The sequence below is a fragment of the Protopterus annectens genome, chromosome 7.part1, assembly GCF_019279795.1.
Source record: "Protopterus annectens isolate FY-2018-M chromosome 7.part1, PAN1.0, whole genome shotgun sequence".
Taxonomy (NCBI): domain Eukaryota; kingdom Metazoa; phylum Chordata; order Ceratodontiformes; family Protopteridae; genus Protopterus; species Protopterus annectens.
The window spans coordinates 263711996-263733831 of record NC_056740.1 but is presented as its reverse complement, the minus strand read 5'-3'; positions in this window follow the sequence as shown (position 1 = coordinate 263733831).

The following is a 21836-nucleotide window of genomic DNA, read 5'->3' as shown; positions in this document are numbered from 1 at the left end:
ACCACAATAGCCAGTACATGCTGGGGTGAGATGTTTACAAGCCACAGACCTTGCACATGCTTGAATGAGTGTACTGCCTAGCTCTAACAGAGCACATTGCTGGCACTCTTCCAGTGCACATGAGGTGTGTGTGGCAAATACTGCATGCTCACTGTTGACCATTACAGTGCCCTGGCTTCACCATGGCACTGTCAAGTAACAGTTTGTAGGAGCATGACATGGAATAAAGCTATGTGTGTCACGCTATGTGCTGTTGTAATATATGTGCACTTGGATACCCGGTGAAAGTGATGGTGTCCTACCAGTACATGAATACAACATCCATTATGGTGTAATGCTCAGCTATGTTTCACATATGGCGTGGGGAAGGTATGGAATGTATCCTCTTGACCTGCTAGTACACATACTGATGTAGACTGCATATGTGTACATCTATTGCTGTTTGTGTAGATTCCATGTGTATGCTGTGTCTGATGTCTGAAGGTGACTGTTGTCTTAGTACATCATGCTGTTGCAATACAGCCTCAACATTGCCAACTGTATATGGTGATATGCTCTAAGTACAATAAGCCGTACATGAGGTATGGACAGATGTTTGGACATGACTTCTAAGTGGTGGGGCTTCTTTGCAGATTAATGATTACTGAGGACAGCTCACTGGTGTGTTACAACCAGTCCTACATTAACCTCTGTACCTGCTAAGGTCAGGTTTTGTTAAGTGAAGTGGAAGACAGACAATGTAGAATGCTGTAAGGGTGACACTGAAGGTAAACCTCATGACACCTGTAACAGTAATACCTCCCCTGTGCATATATTGTGCAAATATCAGCACATTTGTCAAAGGAAAAAGTCAGTAAGCATTGTACCAGATGCAATAGTGCTGTACTTCTGTAGTACCTATCATGAGATAGGCAGGTGTTTAATTCACAGTACTGGCACTTGTGGGTGTGTGTCCATATATGCCACATATGGTTGGGAATACATCCTACATGTTAACACTCTCCTGAACACTGTTGTTGACACCAGTACAGGGTGAACTGTAGAAAGAAAGGCATAGGCAGGTGGTTAAACCTCACTGTTAGAAAAATATGTATTAATGTGTGTGTGCTTAATGCCAATTAATAATCAAATGAATTAATACACTTTTCATTCAATTTTTCATGCGCTATGTTATATATAAATTGAGTTTCATATGAGACTGAAAAAGATACTTTTTTGAAAACTGCAGTATGCTTTCTGAAACTTGCAAGATGCCCTCTGACCTAGTAACTGCTAGCACAGCAATATTCATGTTTATGCCTTTTGGAAATGTACTTGAGAAGCAGGTGCTTATCTGCTAGGTCAGGAACGAATGAATGAACAATACTATATTCTGTAAATGTAATGATTTTAAACAATCAGCTCCGTTCGAAGCATGAGAACATGTGCAGCTGCGGTAGCTTAGAGATAAAGTGGACAAAGGATTATTAGAGTAATGAACTGTTAGCATTGTGCTTGAATTAGCCATAGTACCTTGAATGGTAACATAACATGTATCTAACTGGTAGTAATCAAGGCCATGTTGTTTTCCTCAGGAAGTTTCACATAAAAATTGATAAATCAGCAGAAATTCATGGGAATGATGGTCAACAGATGATGATGAAAAAGGTGGTAATCTGTTACGTCAGCTTGGTAGGCCATGTCTAGTTAGAGAATGTATAAAAATGAAAGTATTTCCTGTTTCTAGTTAGACAAACTCTGTAATAGCATGTTTTTGTCTCCTTGTTGCAAGATTAAAGTGCCTTAACCTGAACCTACCGTGTTTTGATCATTTTTAAAGTATATTTTTCTTTTGACAGTTTGGTCCTTCGGACCGGAAAGTACCTCTCGCTCTAGGCCTAGGTCAGAATTGGGCCCGGTGGCATGCATCCGTATGGAGAAGAGGCCAAATTGGCTCTTCTGTTTTAAAAGACCTCCGACTGAATTGTCGTTCGAAAGAGGCCAGCCACTGTTTCTGATCTGGGATTGGAGGACGAGTCAACGATCCGGTGGATCAACTCACGGAGGGTCAGGTAAGGAGGAATTACCTTATTTCTGTTTTAAGATCAGGGACTAGTTACAGAACTGTTTTTGTCAGGAAGATTTGCATGTGCAGATCAGGGACAAAAAAAGGGGTTACTGTTTTGTCATAGATCAGGGAAACAGGATAGGTAGGCAGTTATTCTAGATAAACTGTGAAAAGGTATAGAACCGTGGTACCACATGATAAGACGGGTTACGTAACAATTTACAGCTTAGCTAAGGCAACAATGGGAAATCAGTGCATGAAAAGTTCCCGAGACCCGCCCCTAACTGAAGACGCGAAATATATGCAATTACAGCGTGCCACAATGTTATTATTCAAAATGGGTTAAGTATAAATTTGATGGTAATTTAGATAAACACGCACTTATTAAACTCGTCAGGCAACTAAAAACAGATGCAAAAGGTCAATTAAAAAAGCAACGACAATTAGGAGTTCCTCAGGCACATAGGTGGCTTGAGGAAGCAAATCACAGGGAACAAAAGATTAAAAATTCAAAAACGATGTTCTTAGACAAAGAAGATAATAACTTGGTAATAGCAATGGCCCCTCCTTCACCCCCTCCACTTCCCTTACCAGAATATGAAGCGAGTGGACAAGCTGATCCACCTCTGCTATACCCAGCTGTTTCCACAGCACTAAAACCGTTTGTCAGGGATCCTATTGAGGCAAGGTCTTGAACACGCAACTTGAGAGGGGAGATTGAATTATATGAAATAAATAGAAAATCACGAGCTATGAGTGAGGAAGAAATATGTCCACTCATAGAAGTACCAAATCCTCAGGCAGGACAGGCAGGACAGGATCCGACTCTTTTAGTTTATAGATCGTGGACACCGGAAAATATCCGGAAAGCCACTGAGGGAATTCCCCATCCGAAAGTGAATTTTTGAAAATTTTTAGAAGACTTACAGGGTATGAGATTAAGTTACCATTTGAACGGAGGAGAAGTAGAAAAAGTAGTTAGACAAATTGTAGGTCCAGATTGGCACATGATCAGTGGCGACTGGAATCCTCGTGACGCACAGCTTAGACCACTCCCACATACTAATGCAGAATTAGATGGCAGAGTAAAGGGTCTGATGGACCGAATCTCTGAAAAATGGATGCCTAGGGCTGATTGGACTTGCATTACTCAGTGCATTCAACAAGAAGGTGAAACAGTTGATAGATATTATGCTAGATTATTAGAGTGTTTTAATAACCACTGCGGAATGCAGATACCAGAAAACCAGACACAAGATTCCCCTTATGAGCAACAGCTAAAGAATGCATTCTTGAAGGATAGTATAACTCCCATTAGCAGCTTTATTACAAAGCACATGGTAGATCATTGTACGAGTAGATTGCAGCCATTACTCGAATATGCTAGACATGCAGAGAGACATTTTAATAGTAAAAAGAAAAAGAAAACTCAAGTATTTTCAGCAGAAGATGGTTCAGAAGTATTTGTAGTACAAACTGGGAGAAAGGGTAAGAAAAATGCCCAGGGAAACAAACAATCTGATAAACGATCTGAAGATTTTGAAGAAAGAAAGAAAAAGGGTGAATGTTTTAAATGCGGGAAAAAAAGGACATTTAGCAAGGGATTGCAGGCTAAATAAAAAGGTGACTACAGAAAATAAGGAGGATGAGGAATGACTATATGATAGTCAGAAATCACTGAATGAGAATAAATGGGAAAAGGCAAATGCAAATGTGATAGCAAGGGTAGAGGATGTGACAGAAGGGGTAGAGGATGTACATGAATTTGTAGACATTGAAGAAAATGAAATTTTGGACTTAGCCTTATTGAGCCTAGAGCTTTACTTAGCAGATACAAAACCGGAAGTGACGCTTCTGGTAGAGGGGAGGGAAGTCAAATTTTTGTGCGACTCAGGGGGCTTCACAGACCCTGATACACCCTTCCAAATTACCGGAAGATTCAGAATCACCAGATTATATACTAGTGAAAGCAGCTAATGGACAGCTGTATCGGGAGCCACTCTCCCATGACATAGCGATAACAGACCACGTTTCAGGAATGACCCAGAAAAGTAAAATTGTAGTTTCTGCAAAATGCCCAGTAAACCTTTTGGGTAGAGACTTAATGCAGATATTTGGCATAGCCGTAGTTCCAACCATGCAGGGTATGAAAGCACAGTGACAAATGGATACTTTTGTAGTGCGACCAGAGGGTGAGACATATTATTGGTACAGCCAGGACTTGGTCACGACTGGTCCAGGGGCAGTAACCGAAGAACTGATGAACGTAGCCATCAGTAAGTCCCCCTCCCTCGACACTGGCAAACAGCATTTGTTGCATTGTACTCTATATTACTGTAATAGACCAGGACCTGATAAAGAATATGAGCAGGAATTGTTTCAGAACCATGCAAACAGACTAGTGTTACGAAACTTGTACTGGGACGCAGAAGGAAACAGTGTAGTAAGCTGTTCATTGCCCCAGGATTTTTTAGTACTTTACAAATCTAATCGATTGCCACATGTTAGCTTAACTAAGAATAGAAGTTTGAAATGGGCAGACTTAGGAGAAAAAGTCACAAGGTGGGAAAAACAGACAGAATTAGAACTCTCCGAACAAGGAGTACAGAAGCAGAAATTGAATTGGATAACACAGACACACCCAGCTGTGCAATCACAGGCAAGTGAGAATAGTTGAGTATTACTCTTATTGGAAGAAGAGGAAAAAGCCTTGCGAAACATACCAGAGACTCTCTGGTCAACAGGGAAATCAGATGTAGGACTTATACGAACAGCAGGACCAGTTACTATTACGCCAAAGTCAGCATTTAGACCTCAGAAAAGACAGTATCCCTTGAGGAAAGGATGCAGAGATATAATAGCAGCCTTACTTAAGGGAGGAGTCTTAATAGAATCTCCTGATTCACCATGTAATACACCCTTATTTCCTGTCAGGAAAGCAAATGGGGAATGGCGTATGGTCCAAGATTTACAAGCTGTAAATAATGCAGTTATACCCAGGGCACCAACGGTGCCAGACCCACACACCTTACTGAATGATTTAAAACCTCAGCAAAAGTATTTTTCTGTGGTAGATATTAGTAATGCATTTTTCTCAATACCGATACACCCCGACAGCCAACATTAGTTTGCATTTACATTTCAGGGGAAACGGTATACATATACGAGATTATCACAGGGATATTGTGAAAGTCCAACAATATTTGCACAAGAAATGGCAAGCAACCTGGCGGGATTTATCCCACCGAAAGGTAGTCAGATTTTACTTTATGTAGACGACATTCTGCTGGCAGCCCCCACCCAGCAAGAATGTAAAGAGGACACCATAGCATTATTACAGTTTCTAGCTACTCAAGGACACAAAGTAAACAAAAACAAATTACAACTTTGGAGAAAACAAGTTAAGTATTTAGGATATGTAATATCCAAAGAAGGTAGAATATTAGATGAAGATAGAAAAACAGCAATATTACAAGCACCTAGACCAACTACCAAGAAGGAAGTGATGTCCTTCCTGGGAACTACTAACTTTTGTCGGAGTTGGATACCAAATTATGCTTTGGAATCTGCTCCACTGGCCAATTTAATATTCAAAAAGCTGATGGCAGCACAGGATTTATTACAATGGACACCAGAAGCAGAAGCAGCTTTCTGCAAGCTAAAACAACTCATAGCATCATCCTTAGTTTTAGGATTACCAAACTATCATAAGCATTTTTTTTCAAACTGTAGACTGTAAGCAGGGTTATATGACATAAGTATTGACACAGCAGCATGGGGACAAGCAACGCCCCATAGCTTACTATTCATCACATTTAGACCCAGTGGCACGGTCTCTGCCCCATTGTGTACAAGCAGTAGTTGCAGCTGCAATGGCAGTGCAGGCTTCAGCCTCAGTAGTGTTATTCCACCCTCTCACATTGAGAGTGCCTCATGCAGTCGCAATTATTTTACTGCAAGAAAAAGTAGCATATCTTTCTCCTGCTAGACATCTTTCCTGTATGACTATACTGTTGAGCCAACCTCATATGGCAATTGAACGATGCACAACTTTGAATCCGTCAACCTTGCTCCCAACCCCTGCAGATGGCAAACCGCACTGCTGCCTGCAGGAGATTGAGCAAAAAACATTACCTAGACAAGACCTTACAGATGTTCCCTTGGATGATGCCGAGGTGACATACTATGTGGATGGCTCGTGCAGGAGGGGTCCTACAGGACAGATCCTAGTGGGGTATGCAGTCGTTTCTGATACTGAAACTTTAGAAGCAAAATCTTTACCACACAATTTATCTGCACAAGCAGCAGAATTGATTGCCTTGACAAGGGCATGTACCTTAGCAAAAGGTAAGAAAGTGAATATTTATACTGACAGTCAGTATGCTTTTCTACTGTACATGTTTTTGCGCAGCAGTGGAAAAATAGAGGAATGATAACATCTACTGGTAAACCAATTAATCATGCGCAATTCATTTTAGATTTATTAGACTCTATTCAGTTACCTCAAAAAGTAGCTATTTGCAAATGCGTAGCTCATACTAAGCAACAGGATAGGATTTCAAAAGGTAATGCGCGGGCTGATACAGCTGCGAAACAGGCAGCTTCAGCCTCAGAAGCTTTTCTTTTGAGTGAGGAATTACAACCCTCTGAGATTTTAGATTTTGAAATGTTGAAAACAATGCAGACACTTACTACAAATATAGAAAAACAGAAGTGGATAAAACGATGAGCAATTCTTGAAAAGGGACTGTACATCTCCAAGGAAAAGAAACCAATTTTGCCATCTAACTTGTTTAGATATGCAGCTTTGTTGAGACATGGGCAGAGCCATGTCTCAACAGGGGGGATGGTACAGTTAGTGAATCGAGTGTTTACAACCTATGGATTTACAAATTACACAAAAATTTTTTGTGCAGCATGCCATGTTTGTAACAAACATCATGCACAAGGTGCATTGAAGCCTAAGCAAGGGAGTTTCCCTATACCACTGTATCCATTTCATACTATTTGTATGGATTTTATAGAACTGAATAAATGTGAGAATAAAAAGTATTGCCTTATCATTATAGATATGTTTTCCAAATGGGTGGAAGCTTTTCCAACAAAATATCCAGATGCAGCTACTGTTGCAAAGGTCCTTGTTAAAGAAATTATACCCAGATTTGGCATACCGGAAAAGATTTATAGTGATAACGGTACACATTTCGTGAACCAAACAGTACAGCAACTTAGTCATTATTTTGAAATATCATTAAAAAATCACTGCGCTTACCACCCCCAATCTGCAGGGTTAGTAGAGAGGCATAATGGGGTGTTGAAGAGTAAGCTTAGGAAGTTGATGAGCGAGACACAAAAGAACTGGGTGCACTGTTTGCCTTTAGCACTGCTGAGCATGAAAACTGTTCCAAATGCAAAGGGATTGACTCCTTTTGAAACTTTGTTTGGGAGGGCATATTATACACCTCAGTGGAAACCTCTCATGTCTGCAGAGCAAGAGGCTGACAGTTCACTTGCAGGGTATACAAGATGATTTTTGAATAACAGACTTTTGCAGTTAAATTCTGTTTCAGATAAAGAGCAACCAAAATTGGAAGCACTAGTAGCCCCAGGCACCTGGGTCTGGGTGAAGATTGTGAAGTGAAAGAACTGGAGTTCTCTGAAGTGGGAAAGACTGTACCAGGTACTACTGTCGACACCCACTGCAGTCAAAATCGCGGAGCGAGCTTCCTGGATTAATTTGACGCACTGTAAACTGGTTAAGAACTTTGAATTGGACAAAAGCTTTGTTACTGTTGTACAACGAGAACATAATGGCCAGGTACAGAGTGAATAGAGACATTGAGCAACCTCAGAAAACTTGTATGATCATTTTAATAACTATGCTAATCACATTGTTCTTTTTGTTGTGGCCACTCCTTTTTCCTGCACAAAAGTTGAACTGATTGAGCGTGATGGGCCAAACATAGACTGGCATCCGAACTTTAACACTTATCAGGCAATTACACGTGTGTATGCTGAGACTTTTAATGTTTCGAACTGCTGGGTCTGCACGGCCATACCAACAACATACGGGGGTTTATTGATGGCTGCTATCCCCCTAGGGGTCAATGAGACCTGGGAAAATCTGTTTTTTGACACAGTTGCTATTAAAGCCCATGATAAGGTAGCACTGTATTTGCCTGTAACACAAAAAGGAATTGCATGTTTTTGCAAAAATGATACCATCCAAGTGGGATGGAGTAAGTGTAATGTCACCATACAGTATAAATGTTATAAAAAAACAAATGATTTAGGTGGATCTTGTAGTACAGATTATGACTCATTTCAGAAATCTATGCATAAGACTCTTGATCAGGTACAACGTAATCCTGTACTTTTCAAACAGTTATCTGTAATAGATAGGAAAATGTTTCATGCAGGGCAGTCATTTCATAACAAAGTAACAACTAAAGTAGAGGACTGTTATTTTGTGTGTGGTAAAAAAGCATATAAATGATTACCTGAGAATTGGTCTGGCAGTTGTTTTTTGGGGTACCTGGTCCCGGCCATCCGACACACTGCAGTTTTGCCTCAGGGAAATATTCGAAATACCCAAGATGTGACCAAAAAGACTGTTAAGAAACCTGAGAATCCAGTGGGACAGATCGAAGCGGGCTGGAAAGACCATCGTAATGTGGGAACCAAACTTGTGCACATGGACTTGAGTGATGCTGCCCTATCCTGGGCAGGTATATTACCTGCATATGGTGCAGTTAAATTGATATGGGAGCTGCGAAAACTGTCAAAACTTCTCAAAGTAATGAGTAATGCGACTTTTTCTGCTCTTGAACTGATAACTGATGAACTGAATGCCATGAGAACTGTAGTACTTCAAAACCGAATGGCTCTTGACTTCACCCTAGTGGCGAGGGGTGGGACGTGCACTTTAATCAAAGAAGAATGCTGTACGTTTATTCCTGATCATCAGCATGAGATTAACAATCATCTCGAGGTGATTCAGCAAGTGTCGGCCATGACCAAACCAGGCCCAAACCCTCTGACAGACCTTTTCCAGAATGTATTTGGGGGGTGTGGTTCCATCCTAATGAACATATTGATTGCCACTGGGGTAGGATTACTCCTAATAGGAGTTTGTGTTTGTTGTGGAATCCCCTGCATGAAGAAATTAATCAAAGAATTCATAGATATATCAGTATCTGAGACTATGTATCAAAGTACTGAATTTGAAGAGCTGCTAGAATGCGAAACACTTTCATAAAAGTTTAAACTGAATGACTTTCTTAACTGCAAATCCTGGTTGGAAGAGGTTAGGAAAAGAAGCAAACTGTTTATCCTTTTTTGAAAATAGAATTAAAAAGTATTAACAGGAGGGAAATGTTAGAAAAATATGTATTAATGTGTGTATGCTTAATGTGAATTAATAATCAAATGAATTAATACGCTTTTCATTCTATTTTTCATGTGCTATGTTATATATAAATTGAGTTTCATATGAGACTGAAAAAGATGCTTTTTGAAAACTGCAGTATGCTTTCTGAAACTTGCAAGATGCCCTCTGACCTAGTAACTGCTAGCACAGCAATATTCATGTTTATGCCTTTTGGAAATGTACTTGAGAAGCAGGTGCTTATCTGCTAGGTCAGGAACGAATGAATGAACAATACTATATTCTGTAAATGTAATGATTTTAAACAATCAGCTCTGTTCGAAGCATGAGAACATGTGCAGCTGCAGTAGCTTAGAGATAAAGTGGACAAAGGATTATTAGAGAAATGAACTGTTAGCATTGTGCTTGAATTAGCCATAGTACCTTGAATGGTAACATAACATGTATCTAACTGGTAGTAATCAAGGCCATGTTGTTTTCCTCAGGAGGTTTCACATAAAAATTGATAAATCAGCAGAAATTCATGGGAATGATGGTCAACAGATGATGATGAAAAAGGTGGTAATCTGTTACGTCAGCTTGGTAGGCCATGTCTAGTTAGAGAATGTATAAAAATGAAAGTATTTCCTGTTTCTAGTTAGACAAACTCTGTAATAGCATGTTTTTGTCTCCTTGCTGCAAGATTAAAGTGCCTTAACCTGAACCTACCGTGTTTTGATCATTTTTAAAGTATATTTTTCTTTTGACACTCACACACATAAAGTGTCTGTATATGTGTGACATAGGTGTATATCTTTGTGAATGCCAGTGTGTGTGTGTGTGTGTGTGTGTGTGTGTGTGTGTGTGTGTGTGTGTGTGTGTGTGTGTGTGTGTGTGTGTGTGTGTTTGTGTGTGTGTGTTTGTATGGCTATCTGATTCCTGGAGTGAGGCTGTATTTTACCATAGTGAAATGTTAGTGCCCCTCCCCCCATCTACTCAAAGCAATCTAGCATCCCTGTTGATATCATTAATTGTACATGGGCATACTAACCGCCTGTTAACATGTACTCCCTGGGGTGTAAGCTGTTGTTACATAGCCTACTGATGGACCCCCCTCCCCACATACATACACTCACTGCACTGTAGTATCCCTGTCAATGTCCTTGATCTTAGGCCATTCCAACTACCTGTACATGTGTAATCTCAGTGGCGTGTCTTGTAATTGCGTAGTACTATAATAATGATATACACATAGAAAGGGGTTCTCATCTGAACACTGGCAACTGTGTGTGTGTGTGTCAGAGTGTGTGTTACTGTGTCTGGAATCCCTGAGTGTGTGGGTGTGTCTGTGTTTGCATGCTGTCATGGCAGTGGGTATTACTGCTTCCCAATAAGAAGCCACTATTTTGACTGGCCTTTACCCTTCTCATCCAGCATACTACTCTTTTACCAACTCCGCAATCCAGGTAACTATACGTGTGATGTCACCCACTATGGATGTGATGGCTCTGAACACAGAAACTTGCTACACAGCTATCATGCTCATGGATCATTAGAACAGTAAACATAATTGAAACATGTGAGAATATAACTGTGATGTGGAAGCTACAAAGTGCATGCAGGTATTGTCATACTGCCCTGTGGGTAGTCAACATGTACATATGGGACTCCCGCAAACACCAACATCCCACGGCACATGCAACTACACCTGAAAGAGGAAAGCAGAACGTCAAGATCAACATGCTGTTAGTGTTGTTACACATGATACATGCTGTCAAACGTACAAAATTCATTCTAAAACTGCAATGCATGGTATGTCTGCTGCCTGTCAATACTACTCAACAATATACATCTACAATTGTCTACCTAGTATGTTCACCCTGTGCATCAGACCATATGAACATGTGTAACGTATAATCCACATAAAACTGGTAAAACAAGAGAGACAGGTCCATCAAACGTTGACTTGTTTAATAAAATAAAACTTTTTTCACAACGAACAGCAGGCAGCAAGCAGACTTGTAACAGACTTGAACCAATATAACACAATCAACGATACTTAGCGCTTTCACCCCTACACATCGGGGTATCATCAGAGTATGCATTGTTAGTTTGTTACGCCTTTTAAATACCTTAAACTCTTAGTAATTAACCAATCACAATAACTCTATTAAATACACATATATTTTAAAAAAATATATACACATATATTTTAAAAATCCTACTCTAATATGCTTACTATACTACATAAATTTACATTCAAAACTTCTAAATGCATAAAATACGTAAAATACAAAAATACATAAAATTGTACCAAAACGTCTCATAAATTCACTGTAATAATACTACCTATAGCCAAAACATGGTTTATTTTATTACTAATAATTATTCAAATAATTGTTAGACTTAAAAATGTTACTATAATTTAAAATGTGTCAATATATATTTCAAGAATGTCCATTATGTTCAATTAGACCACTATTATAAAAAATGTATATACAAAAAAATATATGTATATAGAAAATATATATAAAAAATATATATATATATATATATAAATACGTGAAAATGTTATAATGAGTTACCAATTCATCATTAAAACTTGTTACTTCTGTATCATATGAAGTGAGATTTATGTTTTAAAATACTAATTATAGAGATTTATTCATTAATACCTGGTAATTGATTGGCATTTAATCTTAGCTGCCATAAACATTCTTTAACCTCTAAAAAAGTTTTGTCATCACCGCCTTTACCAACGTTATATGGAACCTTGTCTATAATGAAAAAAATAAACCTCTTAAAATCTATACACTTAATACTGTGATTGTACAATGAATTAGTACATTTTTTGTTCTTAATGTCCCTATTATGTTCCATAATATGGTCTCTTAATCTCCTGATAGTTTTCCCTATATAATATGCTTGACATGATAAACATGAGGCCAAATAAACAACCATTCTTGTATTACAATTACATAAACCGGGACACCTGATGGACCTACCATAGTTTTGTACTTCCACATATGGGCCATCATTTATAAACTTACATGTTCTACAAAATCCACATTTACTCATTTTTGAATTTTTGTAAATGTTGTTGCGACCACTGGTTTCAAAATATTCTTTTAAATTTTTTCCCCTACTATATACCACATTCGGATGTTCCCCAATAATATTTGATAACTCTAGTGTATTCATAAACACACTTGACCATGTCTCTTTTTGTACATTTTTGATTAATTTAGCTTCATCATTATATGGTAAAATAAGAGCATCACTTTTACTTTTGTCTATTTCGTTTTTTCTATTTAAATTATTGCTCTGTCCTGCTTTCAGTATTGGTTTATAACATATATGTCTCTTGCGTAAGATCTCTTCTTTCACGTTGTTTAATAGTGTATGTGGGTAGTTCCTGTCCTGAAACATCCCAACTAATTTATCAATTTCTATAAAGAATTTCATGTCCTCAGTTATTATACGTGATAAACGTACCATTTGCCCTTTGACCAAATTCTTTTTTTGAAAATATGGATGACTACTGTTAAAGTGTAGAAAAGAATTGGAATATGTTTTCTTTCTATATATATTTGATTCTATACCTTCATCGTTTTTATAAAATAAAATATCCAGGTAATCACATTTATTGTGACATATTTTATGTGTGAATCTCAAAAAGGTAGATGTTGTGCCCAAAAATAATATAAATTCGTTCAATTCTTCCTTATTTCCTTTCCAAAAAATCAGTATGTCATCAAGAAACCTACAGTACAGCAAAACTTTTGAAAAATATCTAGAAGTGAAAATACTTTCTGTCTCCCAACTGGCCAACACCAAATTTGCATATATTGGGGCACATCTTGCACCCATGGCCACACCAGCCTTTTGCCTGTAATATTTTCCTTCCATAAACATAAAATTGCTTGTTAAAACTAAATCCATCATATCCACCAGCAATTTACATTTGACAGTATGCATACAGCTGTATTTAAACAACATGAACATGTCCCTGCACTGATGGTGTGGATGACAGGGATGCGGCACAGGCATCATCATATGCTGCACCATTGGTTGACATCATGCATGTGTGTTAGGGCCTGTGATATCATTGGGCATGTGTGGATGTTATGTGTGTGTGTGTGTTGAGGTGCCCTACATTTGTTTCCAGTGTGTGTGTGTGTATGCATGCACACAGGTCTATCATGTGGCTGGCCTACACAGGGGTAATATTGACAGCTGCAGACTGTACAAGGCAGGTTTCACAGTTCACAGTGTCCAGCCACGGCCATGTAACCTGCTCCTGCCAGGGGTTGCACGGGCACTACCAGGCAGAGGTCCAGATTGGGTACCGTCTGATGACGTATGCCCACTGGAATCATGTCCCTGTTGGGACCATCCAGGGCCATGTGCACATGGACTGCTGTGTCCTGGTGTGGACTGCACAGCACCAGCAGCACTGCTGCTGCTACTGCCACTATGGGAGCGGGCATGTGCAGTAGCATGTTCATGTAGACCTTCAAAAGGTGATGTAGCTGACCTACATCCACGTACCTGACACCTCACTCCCACCAGATGTTCCAGCACAGACATACATTCCATGCTCGAGGAGTGACATGCCATGGTCAAGGACTCCCACCATGTCACTCAATCGTCTAGCCAAAACATCTACAAGATGATGGTGAGCATTTGCAAGTGCCTGGATGTTGTCAGTTAATGAATGGACAGCAGCCCTTTGAAGCCTCAGACCTTCTCTGTTGTGCCATTCAGCATGTGACTGTGCCTCCATTACAGCCCAAAATATGCGTCTGGTGACTCCAGCTGATGTGCTTGGTCTCGCAGGGGCATGTTGGCCAGTGGACCTCCTACGAGCAGCGCTGGGCACATGCCTGTGTGGGACATCACTAGTCTGTTGACTGGGATCATGGTGTGCAGGCACATCTTCCATAGTCACCACACTTCCCTGTTCCATGCTACCACCCACCAACTGTCCTTCCTCTATGGCCAGTGGTGATGGGGTATGTGCAGGCAGTGGAACTGTGTGCAAGGATGAGGGGGAGGCAGGTGGAATGGCAACCAATGGCACAGATTCAGCCCCTCTCAACCCTGCCTGTGCCTCAATAATACTATCATCATCACTGCTAGAGTCTGCAGGGACACTAACATCAGGTAGACCGCAGGAGGGCAATGCACTTACATCAACACCTGTGAGGGGAAGACAAGAACTGTACATTACAAGTTATACCAGACACACACACACACACACACACACACACACACACACACACACACACACACACACACACACACACACAGACACACACAGACAGACAGACAGAGACACATACAGACAGACAGGCAGACAGAGACACACAGACAGACAGAGACACACACTGACACACACACTGACACACACAGACACACACGCTACATGCAGGTGATATGGCAGATGGCATTCAGCTTAGACAATTATAGTTTCAGCTTAGGCAATTATAGTGGTACTTATCATACATCCCTGAGTTGCACACAACAGCATGCATGTGTTATAGCAGACGGCATGCACCTTACAAAATTATAGTGGTGGTTAGCATACATACCTGTATTGCACCATTTGTTTTAGTAGCCTATGCAACACAATGCATGCACTTTGCACCGTTGCACTGCACTGCCATGGTGTGTGCAACATACACCACATGTTAACAGTCCATCGCTGACCTCTGTACATCTGCCACTGATGCTTTGTGTTGGCTACCGCCCCTATGTGTGAGGACATGAGCAGTAGGGTATGTCGACTGCATAGTATGTTTGCCTGAGCCCTAGCTTGCATATCTCCCCCAAAGCAGTGCATATCTGTTCAACATTATTCCGCCTACCCCTGAGCTGAGTGTAGACATTGTGCCTGTGGCTGTACACACATGTTTGACATGGCTGTCCCTGCTTTGCAATGGTGCCACAGACCAGCACAGGTTTACAGTACACCAGCCTGCTGTGTGGCACATGACCTTGCCAATCACATGTAGTATGACATGTCTTCTGCTGGCGTGTTGAATGACATGCATACATGTGTAACACAATGGTGTCCTTTCCAATCTACAGTATGGTAATGGTGTCCCAATGCAGGGACGTGTTTTACTAACATGGGCTTCAGCTGATGCAATGTTGTCTGTCCACCCTGCAAATATGCAAGGACATACTGCATATTGAGCTGATATGCATAGCCATTGCAGGGCATCGTGTGGCTTCACAATTGCTATACAGTGTGAGCTACTGACACAGTTCATAGCCATGACTATGTTCACATACAACACATATCTAAGGTGGAATGTGACCCACGTCACCGAGGTGTATACACAATAAACCCTAGTGTGGAATGTATGACACAGGTCACAGATGGGTATATGGATGACACCCCTGCACATCTGCAACTATATTACTGATACCTGGCAACTATGCCCACACATGGCTAACTTACAAGTACTTTATGTCCCACATGCCATCTGTGTACCTCACACACGTGAGGAGCAGGCATGACAGTGATGTCTGTCACCAGCAAGGTGAATGTACTGTTTCTGTGGCTTGATGTGGATGTATGTGAATGTTGTGCAACACATGTATGTATTTGGATACTGTATAGGTGAATGCTGCCATGTTGTGACACACTCCAGATGTTCAAGACATGTTATGTGGTGGTTTCATGTTATGCCTACACAATCTGTGCACAGACCTGTATGATGTTTAGTGTTTCACATCTGCAATATCACCATTACACAAAGACCATAGTTGTATTGTGTCAAGCCAATGTACAACAGGGTGTACACACATGTACATCACTTCTACTGTGTGTGTTGCTTCATATCTCAGGCCATCCTCCATGGCCTTGTGTACACATGTTCAGTCCAATGGTTGTGATGGCCATCTTGTTTCACATGTCAGTGTTATCCCATATGATATACATCCATAGATGTCATATGCTCCACTGAGGACAGGGTTATGCAGACAAAGGGTGGTATGTATGGGATGTGAGACATGTTTTGCAGGATAGTTGAGCAGTGTTGCAGTCAGCCCACTACATGTGATGGACATGTCTGATAGCATATGACATTGTGTGGCATTCATAGCAAGGGTATACTCCATGAGGGTGTATCCTGTGGGCCGAGCATACTCCAACTCCAATACATTTAGTGTGTGAGCACACATATGCTCACTGTACAGTACTGTTCTTATTCCCAACATGTTTAATGCTGATATGTAGTACCTGTCCCTACAGTGGAACACACCTCCACCAATGTATTCACTGTTGTTCACACATCTGGAAATGACACTTTGGAAGGTTTAGTGTAGGTGTTTCATATAGTCTTCAATTGTTTCACATAGGTAAACTGTGTGACACATTGCAGATCTGACCAGTGCCCATTAACAGGACCACCATACATTATGCGTACGTGTGTTATGGCAGATAGCATGCAATGTTCTGTGCATTATCAAGCATGGTAAATAATAACAATCTCACCTGACACAGGCTGCTGTGAGGCAAAACACCAGAGGTACCTAAACAGGAGTGTTACAGCAGTAAGATCATTATCCACACCTGTGTAATAGCGACAGGGTGCAATGTCCATGTTAGCACATAAGTCAGCACAATACACTATACTATGGAGTATGCACATCTGTGCATACATAGAGTAGCAGACTATAGTATGTGGCATGTGTGCATACATGCCTTGCATATGATGTTACATTATATATTGTACAGTAACACATGTAACTATGTGATATATAGTTGTGTTTAATGTGCAGTAGTGACTTACCAGGCAACTTAAGGCTTGGTGGTTGAGAGACACCCACCTCCACAATACCAGCTGTGGATGGAGGTGTGCAGGTGTCCCCAGGTTGGTCAGTAGCTCCTTGGTACGTGTGAGTGGGGGCTGGGTGTGTGGCCCCCCACCTGTTGCCCCTTGTTCCCTGGTGATTGCATTAGCACACTGTTTCTCCCATCTTATCAGGTCAGTGCAGTGTTGGCACACCTGCTGATAGGTGCGATTGTGACCACCAACATCATTTACCCTCCTGCAGAGTTCCTCCCACAGGGCATCCCACTGCTGTGCATCCTGTGGCACATGGCTGAAGAGTATTGTGTAGTTGTCGAATAGGTATGGGATGAGGACCTCATCCTCCATGCGGCTGTACGGCAGCAGTCTGCTACATGGCATACCTGGAAGACATAACAATGGAGACAGGTCACAGTAGCTCACAGAGAAGTACAGTAGTACAGCTGAACATACATGTGTATCACATTTATTAAGATTACAAATACATCTTTGTAAATCTACATGACACCAACACCACTGACATGTATAAGTCACACACATTTGACACCTACTGGTGATGTGATGTTATCGCCATATATGTGGGTGTCATGTGATGACATTGCTCATACACCACATGGATGTTGTCTTGACGTGGGCATGTCTGTTTGCCTGTAGTTGTGTCTTTACCTATCAGCACATGCCTGGATGTGTTCACATTAATGCAATCGACCTTCATGCTGTGTATATGCCACATATATAGTCATACATAGCCGTTAGAGACATGACCTGTGACCCTGCAGACTTGCAAGCATGTAAGTGTTTTGACATATACATCTACATGGCACTGTACAGCTGTGTAGCATCCTGTTATGTATTGTCTGTGTTGCACATGTGTAACACATGGGACAATAGCTAGCCTGATGGTATTTGCAGGGTTGGATATCAACTATAGCATGTATGGTGATAGTGATCTAGTAGGCTATATGCCCTGGGCCATTTATGAGCCTAGGCAGATAGGTTACCTAGCTGTAGGCAACAGACAGGTAAGTTTCAGTGGCCAGTTCAAGCAGTGCCACAGAACTGATATATATGGTTACTGATATATTTGGCATGCGGTCATCACACCATGTCACAGAGAGGGGTGATGTGTAGCTTCGCTGGACAGGGATGCATAGTATGGCAAGAGTATGTTAAGCGTATGGGACAGGGATCTGTCAGGCATGTTGTGATCCTTGTACTAGAAAGGTGGATGTCCATGACATATGTATTTTATTTGGGATCAGGATGTGTTAAGTGTAGCATGTCCAACACCACTGGGTTGTTCATGGCTTTATTCAGGGTAGGCTGCATGCTACATAGTGCAGCTAGGGATTGTGAAGGGCAGTGTAGGCCATCTACACATGTGATCTATTATAGGTCACATGGGTGTTGAATATGGCTGAGCAGTTATCTCTATATTCCTGGATGGCACCCTGTCATGATTAAGGGTGCCACATACGACTACCTGTCTTTTGTGATGACTTAACTATCAAACGGAAGTACTGTCCAGCTGCATCCCATACATACAGTTGCCATTATGTTGACCACTGCCTAAGTGGTAGTCAGTGGGTACAGGGTTTGTAACATAGGGGATGACAATGCAATACTTAGCTGTCAGATTGTGGCCATACATCACACACCACATATCTGGCACACTAAGGCCCTTCTGTATGTTGAACGCAGCACACAATGAGTCAACTATTGTTCCTAGTTCATAGTCATTTGCAAACATCAATAGGCTGATGCCTTCCTTCTGTTTTAGTCTATGCGGTATAGATAACAAAGAGGGGGAGTACCAGGAATGACCCCTGTATTACTGTGGCTGGCAATGGTTTGATGTGTGTGTATTCATCAGACACCTTCTGTAGTGTGGGTTCTGCCAGCAGTCCAGTTGCCAACCACTCCTGTGACATAGGAATATACACCTAGTTTACTGAGTGTAGCTGGAACACAGTATGGGTGATGGTATCCTATGACCTGGCAAGGTCATGATATGCAGTGTGAATCAACCCTACTGTCATCTACATCTGTACAGAGTACATCAATTATGCTGACCAAGGTTCATGGCCATACAGACCAGGCTCAGCAGGGTACTTGTGCACTATGTCCCATTATCAATGGTGTCTCCCCCTTTGTGGGGTGTGATAACTGTTGCTGTGCACCATTTGGTGTGTACACAGCCTGACATGGAGCTATGATTGAACATGATGTGCATGTCGATAGCGGAATGTTCTTACATTTGTGTAGGATACACCCTGGGATGTTGACAGGTCCCATGAAAGCTGTATGTATGGCTGTAGAGAGTGCAGCTTATACCTGCATAGTCGTTAGTACAGGGGCCCTGTAGTGTACATGGATATATTACTAAGTTTACCTGTTGGGGGGGGGGTGGAAGTGGGCTTAGGTTCTCCAAGACCCTATCTGGATGAATGGATGCTATTTCTGTAGGTGCAGTACTTCCCATGCCATAGTGTTGTGCAGCACGGCAGGTCTTGTCATTGCCATTATGATTAATGACACAGCTATAGAATGCTCTGTGCTTGGCCTCATAATATGTGGCTAATTAGTTTCACAGTAGCTTTGCATTGTTTTATATGGTGTATCTGAATCTTACTGAGGCTGACCAGGGATCACCTACACTCATGTGTGTTCACTCTTGCAACAGTTACTACCGTCTGTGGTACAGTTTAAAGCATGGTACCACCAGTTTGCCTACTTTTTTGTGTTGGGTTGACTCCTGGTTCTGTTTCAATGGCACAATCACTGCACATATGTTCATTTGTGTAGGATTCAGCATTTGCACATGCATTGCCCATCTGCATGGGTGCCATGGCACTCACCACTCTTCTCTTAGGAAACATAACATTGGCATTGGAGACTAACTATGTGTAGCATACTGTTAGCCCTGTTTGTGTGTCTACTGTGATCCAGGTCAGTGGGGTTGATGGAATCCAACATGCACTAAGCGCAGGTGTTGGCACATGAGGAGTCTTCCCAGTTCATAATGGAATAGTTGAGAGTAGCCATTATTATGGTTTTGTCTCAGACCTAATCTTCCCCATTACAGCACATTATGACAATTGGGAAGTTCGCGGCCTGGTGGGTGATCTGTCTCAAGGTGCATTTTGAATTCCACTTTGGCACAAAGGTAGTTGCTCAGCATAATGCATCTGATGTTATGCAAGTGCAATTAGCGTGGGGGTGTACATATCCTTCAGGAATATGGACACACCCACGGCCCATGTGTTCCAATAAAGGATAATGGGCAAGAGGTGAGGTATTGCGTTATAACATGGTCATGCAGATGTGCTCTCCGGAGCATTGAAACATGTCTCAGCCACTGCACAGATAGGTTCTCCATGGTAGGGATTGACATATGTGTGGCCGTATAGTGTTTCTGACATGTATTATTGTGTAGCGAGACCCGCAGTTTATTGCTTGGCTGTCCCTGTAACAGCAGTGGACCCTCACTTGAACCATCCATGATGAAGGCACTATAGGGGAAGCATGAGCCCTAGGCAGTATCCAGATTCCTAGGGGTGTCAGGTGCAGGCCCTGTCTGGCAAAGCATCATGGCCTGTCAACCATGTTATCCCAGGTTTACAGATACTAGATACCCTGTGACATGCACCACTACACTAGACAATTGTGGAATGCAATCCTTTTACCCCTGTACTGCAGTATGATTCTGGCCAATGGCAGAATGCTACCCAGGCCTTGGGACATACCTGCATGGGCTTCAAGACCTGACAGTTCTTACATGTGTTTCCATGCAGTCCAGGCTACTGCATCACAGGTCCTGCACAACAACATGGAATATGCCAGAGCCATGTGTATAGTTCAAAAGGTGGTCTGAGTATATGTGTATGTGGCTAATCATGGCAGACAGGCAGCTGACAGTATGTATGCCCTCCTATAGGTTGATGTGTAACATAGTGCTAGAGTATGCATTCACAAATGAGTACTGTTGGGCATGTTTCCAGTCATGTGTTCAGAGGTGTTACACAATTATGCAAACTATGTCATACAGTTTGTGTATTTTGGTGTCTGTCTCTTGCTGCTTGGTGGGGTCACTTGTTTGGCCAGATACTTAGACGCTTCTGTGAATGTGTGTGATTTCCGGTAGTGTGTGTGGGTGTCCTTACTGTTTTCTGGTAAAGGTATGTGTTGGTTGTGTTGATGAGCTGCATGTGTTAACCTACACCTCATGACTGTCCAGTCCAGTCATGGCTGTAGACTGGGCTGCCTTCCAGCTTACCCCTGTAGCTGCATCCCAAACAATGTGTGGGGCGTGGTGTTAGGTGGGTCTGGCAGTGTACATGGCATAGAGATTACATTCCCCCAAGATGGCTACATACACAAAGCTGACATTAGGAAACACCAGTAGCTGTCTAGTGGACATGCCTGTATGAGCAGTCAGTACTACAAGTACCAAGTACTGTATTTAGTTTACGTATTGCCTATGAGGATGTTTTAGACAGTGATGCTCACATGTAAATATTTGTGTTATGGACGTGACAACACTGGCTATTATGGAAACATTGTAGATACCTTTAGAAGCAATCCTCCTTTGAGGAGC